The following is a 6,582-nucleotide window of genomic DNA, read 5'->3' as shown; positions in this document are numbered from 1 at the left end:
GGGAAATTGTTTTCCAGTGAACTTTAATAACCTTCTCACAAAAGGGAGCTACCATGACTGACTACCTTCTATTCACGTTTTTGCAGACCCAGGCCGGGATTGATTTACTGTGACCTTTCCTGCTCAATTCATATAGCAAAGAGCAGACTGGGCTGTGGAGAGCAGAATCAATCCAAAATCCGCTAAGCATTTGGGTTCCACCAGCTACAGCCTTGGCTAAACACAGAACATTTGCATGGGTAATAGATAAAGATGAGCAATCTTTGAAAACACTATAAAGGGTGCTTCTTCAAGATCACAAACAAAGAAAAATGTGGGGCTAGCTGGTCTAAACTCTGGTATAAAATTGAGTTCAAATTAGAGAAAATTGTGGTATTTCCTTCCGTAGAACTGGGTAGAGATAGACTGAATGCACCAATTACCACTGGAGATAAAGTAGCAGCTCTCAAATTAATGGAATAAAACAAGTCCCCCAGGCTAACAGCATAGTCTTGGGGTTAGCTGCTTAATTAGTGGGCTCTTTGTTCTAATAGATCTTTCAGATAAGATCTTGAAATCAAGTCAGATTGGGGGGAGGAGGGAGTTGGAGAGAGCTTGGAGTCTTAGGTGAACCTGGTTACCATATTTTTAAACTAGACTAATGGAAAGATAAGGACCTCGATTCCAAAGAGCCAAATCAACCTTATCTCTTGAATTAGTTTGTGTATAATGAACTATTTATTTTGGCCTGGAAAGTTGCTTCAATGAACCCATTATGATGGCCAAGGACTAAGCATGATTAAATTTCCCTCCAAGGACAACTGAAGGAAAGTTAATATCTTTATCTATCTCCAGTTTCCAAATCACAAGCAAAAATATTTACGAGGTAAAATCTTTATTACTGTGGCTTTAACACTCGGTGCTTGCATGCTTCTCTTAAACTCTCGGGTCACAACCAGTAGCAGGAGGAGGTGGTGACACATTGGATTTGATGTCCATGGAAACAAAAAGCAACAAGTCTCTGAGCTCCCTGGTCTCTGAGCATAATGCTGAGTGACTTGGAGTAGTGTGACCTACCTTAAAATGTTGTAATGGCCCCGCTAGTGATTCATGTCCACACGAAACAAACAGCTATCTTTCTAACCCTTCACAGCCAAGGCGGGGCTCCACCTCTGGCTTTGATGATGAGACTCTGGCAGCCGGTCTAAGAGAGAAAAGGACATCCGGGGAATTTTAAGTGGTTTGGATCAGCAGCTGTCATGTACAATTGATGTTCATTTATATTTCACTAGCCAAAATCTAATGCTGCCCAAAATTGGGAAAGAAATATTTCAAATACTAATCAGGTCCAATCCTGCTTTAATGTAAAAAATGAGCTGTCCTATCTTTTTCAATCCTAGTCTCAGAAGGGAGATTTAATGTTTCCTGACAGTGCTTTAAATACTTTGCTGTTCAGACTTCAATGAATCCACAATAATTATATCAGTTAAACCAGCTTGGTTTTTCCAAAGCTGTTTCAAGCTGAGGGTGCTTTTGAACTCCTTATCATGGCATTCATCCTTTGATACCAGGTTTAACAGAGAAAGGGCTGATACTCGGATGAATCACCACTTAACTGTTTAACCCATTTACCTATTAGTTGTTTCCTTGTGGTTGTTGTTGTTTGGTCTATGAACTCCGTACTCTATTTCCCAGCCTCCTCCCTTCCAGGAAGCGTAATTGAACAGAATATAGGAACCAAATGTTTTTCCTAGTGGAGAGTTTCAGGGAAAGCCCAGTGTTTTTTAATTCCCAGAAGACCAAGCAATAAAGACTTCAGTAGATTATCATTAAGAACTGACTTAACACTTAGGTCAAACGCAGCCTTTTATAAGAGCTTTTATGTTGTCATTTCTATGAAGGAAGTTAAAAAAATACCCTTGTTTCACAGATAAAGTGTGTTATCAATATACCATTGTTTTAGGGGGAAAAAGTACCAACATCTCTAGGTGGAAATTAGTTTTACCCATCCCTCATCACTCCCTCAAGATGTTTAACAATTTCATCATAGTTTTGGCTTCAGTGAGTGTTCATTCTTACTGAAACACATTCTCCCATAAAATGAGATCTCGATCTGTTGTATTGGCAATCTCTAGCCTTCACCTCTACAATGACTGAACAAACAAAAGAGCACAGTTGAGAACAATTTTCCTTCAGAAGAGCAGCCAAAGTGCACTGAACGCATTTACATAAAGCCATAAAGCAAGTGTAGGAAGCAGAAGGCTTCTCCTCCATGTTGAGTGGAGCAATGAGCCAAGCCTTTGGAGAAGCAGGAAAATGGTAGCTGTTGACCCTCTTTATTTCTGCAGTTGACTACTGAATTTCCATAGCAGAATCTGTCTTAGCTTCTTTGGGAGTATAAACCAAGAATCACATATGAGAACCTTATCATTGCTTTTCCATAAACAATTATCCTGCATAAATACAGATTAGAAGTCATGGAATGGATGCTGACTACTAACAAAAGAAATTATCAAAGAGATGAACATAAATAGTTCTAAAATCGGAGCAGGTCTTGCAAACATGACATGACATGACAGGGTCAAAATATAGGAGAGATGATAGCAAACAAGGTTTGCTTTGAACTTCTCATTCAACATTTATTATGTTTTCTATTAATTTTCTGATAAATGACTATTTGTTATTTACATTTGACTCTTGTAAATCCAAACTTTCATAATTTAATGCTCTGTTTTTAATCCTGCTGTATCCATTTGCATGATGCTCTCAGATTCATATCAGCAGCTAAATTTGTTATTTTCATTTTAAGTGGGAACACTTTTGATACTAATAGGCTGATTTAGAGAAGGTTACCTCTTAGGCAGCAAGTCTGGACTAGTTGTAGGATTATTGCCAAGTCGGGATATTATAGTGGTAAAACTTTCAAATTTTGGAGCTGAAGAGTGCAGTCTAGTTCTAATTTTGCCCATTATTAATTGCATGGGCTACTTAATAGGGTGTAGTTTAAACTCCCCACTACATTTTATAGGAAGTATATGTGTATGTCAGTTAGATTAAGCTATGCATAAGGGTGGTCATTTGCCCTAACTAAAAATTCACTCCCTAGATGTCAACAGCTAATCTTCTAATCAACTAATCTAACCGGCCTCCAGAGGTGCATTCTAGCAAAAATTAAGCTATCTTAGTCTTCTAAAACCACCACCAGAATATCCTTAATTAGCATAATTTGTTAAAAATGGCTTTTCATTGGTAAAATTAACATATGTCAATTAGCATTAGGGATATTAGAAATGGGTGAAACTGGTAGAAATGGAGATATTAAAGATACATGGATTGTAAAAAAATATTGTAGAGACTTTCCTTGCCTGTAAACACAGTAAGAACCTAGAAAACCTGGTGGTCTTGTCCTGTGTCGAGGCACTGACTCAACCCTCAGTCTACTGCTGGCCTGATTATCTACTATATCAGACTATAGACTTCTATGTTAGATAAGCTATTTTATGCCTACTTCTTAATGAATGTTTAATATGCATCCTTACGTGTGGCCAGATTTGGTCAGAGATTTACTTTCAATATAAACTGGTAAAAAGGTTGTGTGGCAGATTCTTGTCTAATTTTTGGTGGTTCCCATTATCCACAAATTAACTTTTGCAATATTGCCCTTCACTCAGCATTGATTTCTCTTTAACCCTGTCCCAGATATTTGTAATGTCACCCTGTAAGCAATTAAGAGGTGATAAACTCATAGATCTCCAGGCTATAGACTCAGAGGGCTTCAGTGGGATTCAATGCATGCATAGGGCTCCCCTGGGCTAGCAGTCCCTTTGGACCTCTGTGGCAGGGACCATGAAGGACTATTCAGCAAATAATGTATTCAAATACATTGATTCACAGTAGGGCCTGTTGGAGGGACAGATGAGTTGAGGTTTTGAAGAAAGGATGATTAACGTGATCAGATGGGCTAAAGACACTGGGGATAAAAGGAATGGAACATAAATCAGAGAAGTCACAAGAATTCCCATGAGGTTGTGCTCCAGGAGTGTCACTCCTATAGGAAAAAAAAGTGTAAATCTTGACAGTTGCTTGGTCCTTACCCCAAGTCCCAGAAGCAGTTAGGATTTCTCCAGTTCCCTCCAGGGTCTTCATTTCTCTGGAGTTTTTATCAATACTTCCTGTAGACTGTTTTTTCCATAGGGCCATCATCAAACCTTTTGTTATTTACTCATAAGAGTAGAAGACACTGTGGGCAGGTGGTGATTGGATGGCTTAGTTGTTAAGTATCCAACTTTTGATTTCAGCTCAAGTCATGATCTCAGAGTCATGAGATTGAGGCCCAGGTCAGGTGAGCACTGGGCATGGACCCTGCTTAAGATTCCCTCTCCCCCTCTCCCTCTACACCTCTGTACCCTCTCTCCCCCTCTCTTAAAAAAAAAAAAAATTGAACATAGATTGGACATCCTCAGGCCATGTCATAAATAGAGATAATAATGATGATGATGATGATGATGATGGTGGTAGTAATGCTTATTAATACAATTTCCACGTGGCAAAAACTTATGTCTCCATGGATTGCTTGGCTGCACATGAAATAAAACTCAAGAAATATTGGCTTATACCACTAAGTTTTTTTCCTAGGTGTACTCCACCTAGAGTTGGGCAATCTAAAGTTGTACAAGGCGTCAATGAAGCTAACAATGACCCAAAGTCTATCTGCCTGTTCTGTCATTATTAGTTTGTGGACCTGGTCCCCACATTTTCAATATGGCTTCAGCACCTCCAAGCATACAATGAGGAAGGAGAGAGAACACAGGCCTTTCACAAAATAATGTTTTTATTCAAGAAAGAAAGCTCTTTCCAGGGAAATTCATTTATATTACATAGGCCAAAATTTGTCATCCACTTGCTGCAAGGGAGTTGGGAAAGGGAATAATTTTGTTCACCATCCTGAACAAAAAGAAATTCTGACAGGAAGGAAAAAGGGGAATGGATATTGACAGAGAATCAGTAGTGCTTACCATTCCTACTATTTAGCAGTCATTTTAATTTAATAGGTAATTTACATACTCCCCATCTCTAATGTGACCCATTAACCATTTTCCACAGTATCAAACTGAGCATCACAGATTTTAGCAACTTGCCTGAGAAAATGGCAGATTCATAATTTGAATCCAGAACTTGATTCATAGCAATAGTTATAATAGCTAACATTGGTCAAATACTTGCCGTAGGTCAGATATTCTACTAGGTGTTTTTTATGTGTATGGACTCATTTCCCCCTTGCAGAATCCCTCTGAAGAAGTTTTATCATCCTCACTTATCAGATGAGGAAGCCAAGCCTTAAAAACTTAATGGACTTTAGAGTCAGGCAGATTATAAGAAGTGAAGCTTGTGCTTGCTTTGGCAGCACATATACTAAAATTGAAATGATATAGAGAGTAGCATGGTTCTTGCATAAGGATGACACTCATATCTCTGAAGCATTCCATGGTTTGCACAGTTCCCAGAAGTTATTTGACACTTCATTGGTTAATACCAAGGAAACTCAAGGAGTCAAAACACAACATGTGGAATCCAATGTTGAGATTGTGATTTTTCCCTATAAAAAGAGAGAGAGAGAGAGGAACAGAGGAAGGGATAGAGGGAGAGTGGAAGGGAGGGAGGGAGAAAGTTACAAGCTCAGCTCACTCGTTATTTACCCTTTATTCATTCCTTGTTTTCTGGCCGGGGATACAGTTGTGATGTTGAGTGGGCAGCAGCCATCTTAGGAGCATGAAGATTATAGACTCACACTAAGGATAACACAGTGGAGAGGGAAGCAACTGCTTAACTGAGTCCCTGATAACTTCCTAGAGCCTCCATAACAACCTAAGCTCACCTATTTCTGGATTTGTGACAATTTATGAAAAATAAACTAGTTAAGCTGCTGTTGTGGCATAGTGTTGTTGTGATTACATGAAGCTGAAAATAACACCTACTGATAGAGATGGCCATGTTATTCACCCCTTCAATCAGGTTTATTTTTGGTTTACTACCAAAGTTATCTCAAGGTAGGGTATATCATTGTCAATGCCTGAGGTCTGAGGGCATAGGGAACCAGGTGTGACGCTAATTAGTCTGAAAGAAGTGGGTTTATGGCTTCTTTCTTTGCACTAAAGAAGGTCTCAGAGTAAAAAAGTGACACCGTACAAAGAACAGAGTCTTTGGCAAATCTAACCTTCATGACAATTTTACTCACTCTCTGTGAGTTTCAGCTTTCTTATCTCTACAATGAAGACTCTACTATCTACTTTAAATATTTACTGAGAGGTGTGTGAAATGCCTAATTCAGATGGTATATATACACGTACAGCTGTCTTTAATATGAATTCCCCTCTCTCACGAATACAAATGGAACTAATCACCTTATCCTTTCTTTCTCCATTCTCAATGCATCCCTAATCTTCCTGTTATAATGTTCTTTGGAAAAACATCTGCCCCTAGAATCTGGCCTTGGTTTTCACTTTATCCAGATTTTGTGTGGTTAAAAGAAATGGGTGGAAAAGGGAATGGGAAGAAAGAATAAGTCCATAGAGTATATGACCCAACTCTGCTGTTGGGCAAAAA

At 38.8% G+C, this 6,582-nt stretch overlaps 1 non-coding gene across 1 annotated transcript; it reads left to right on the top strand.

Moving 5' to 3' along the window:
- Window positions 1–5,367: 5,367 nt before the first annotated feature.
- On the top strand, window positions 5,368–5,471 carry LOC116869257. Its single transcript, XR_004383000.1, has one exon. It is a non-coding gene; the product is annotated as a U6 spliceosomal RNA (small nuclear RNA).
- The last annotated feature ends 1,111 nt before the right edge of the window (window positions 5,472–6,582 follow it).

Source organism: Lontra canadensis, unplaced genomic scaffold (genome assembly GCF_010015895.1).
Source record: "Lontra canadensis isolate GAN:19392208 unplaced genomic scaffold, GSC_riverotter_1.0 scaffold18, whole genome shotgun sequence".
NCBI classification, from domain to species: Eukaryota; Metazoa; Chordata; class Mammalia; order Carnivora; family Mustelidae; genus Lontra; species Lontra canadensis.
The sequence above is the reverse complement of the archived record's forward strand: the minus strand, read 5'-3'. Positions and strand labels throughout refer to the sequence as shown.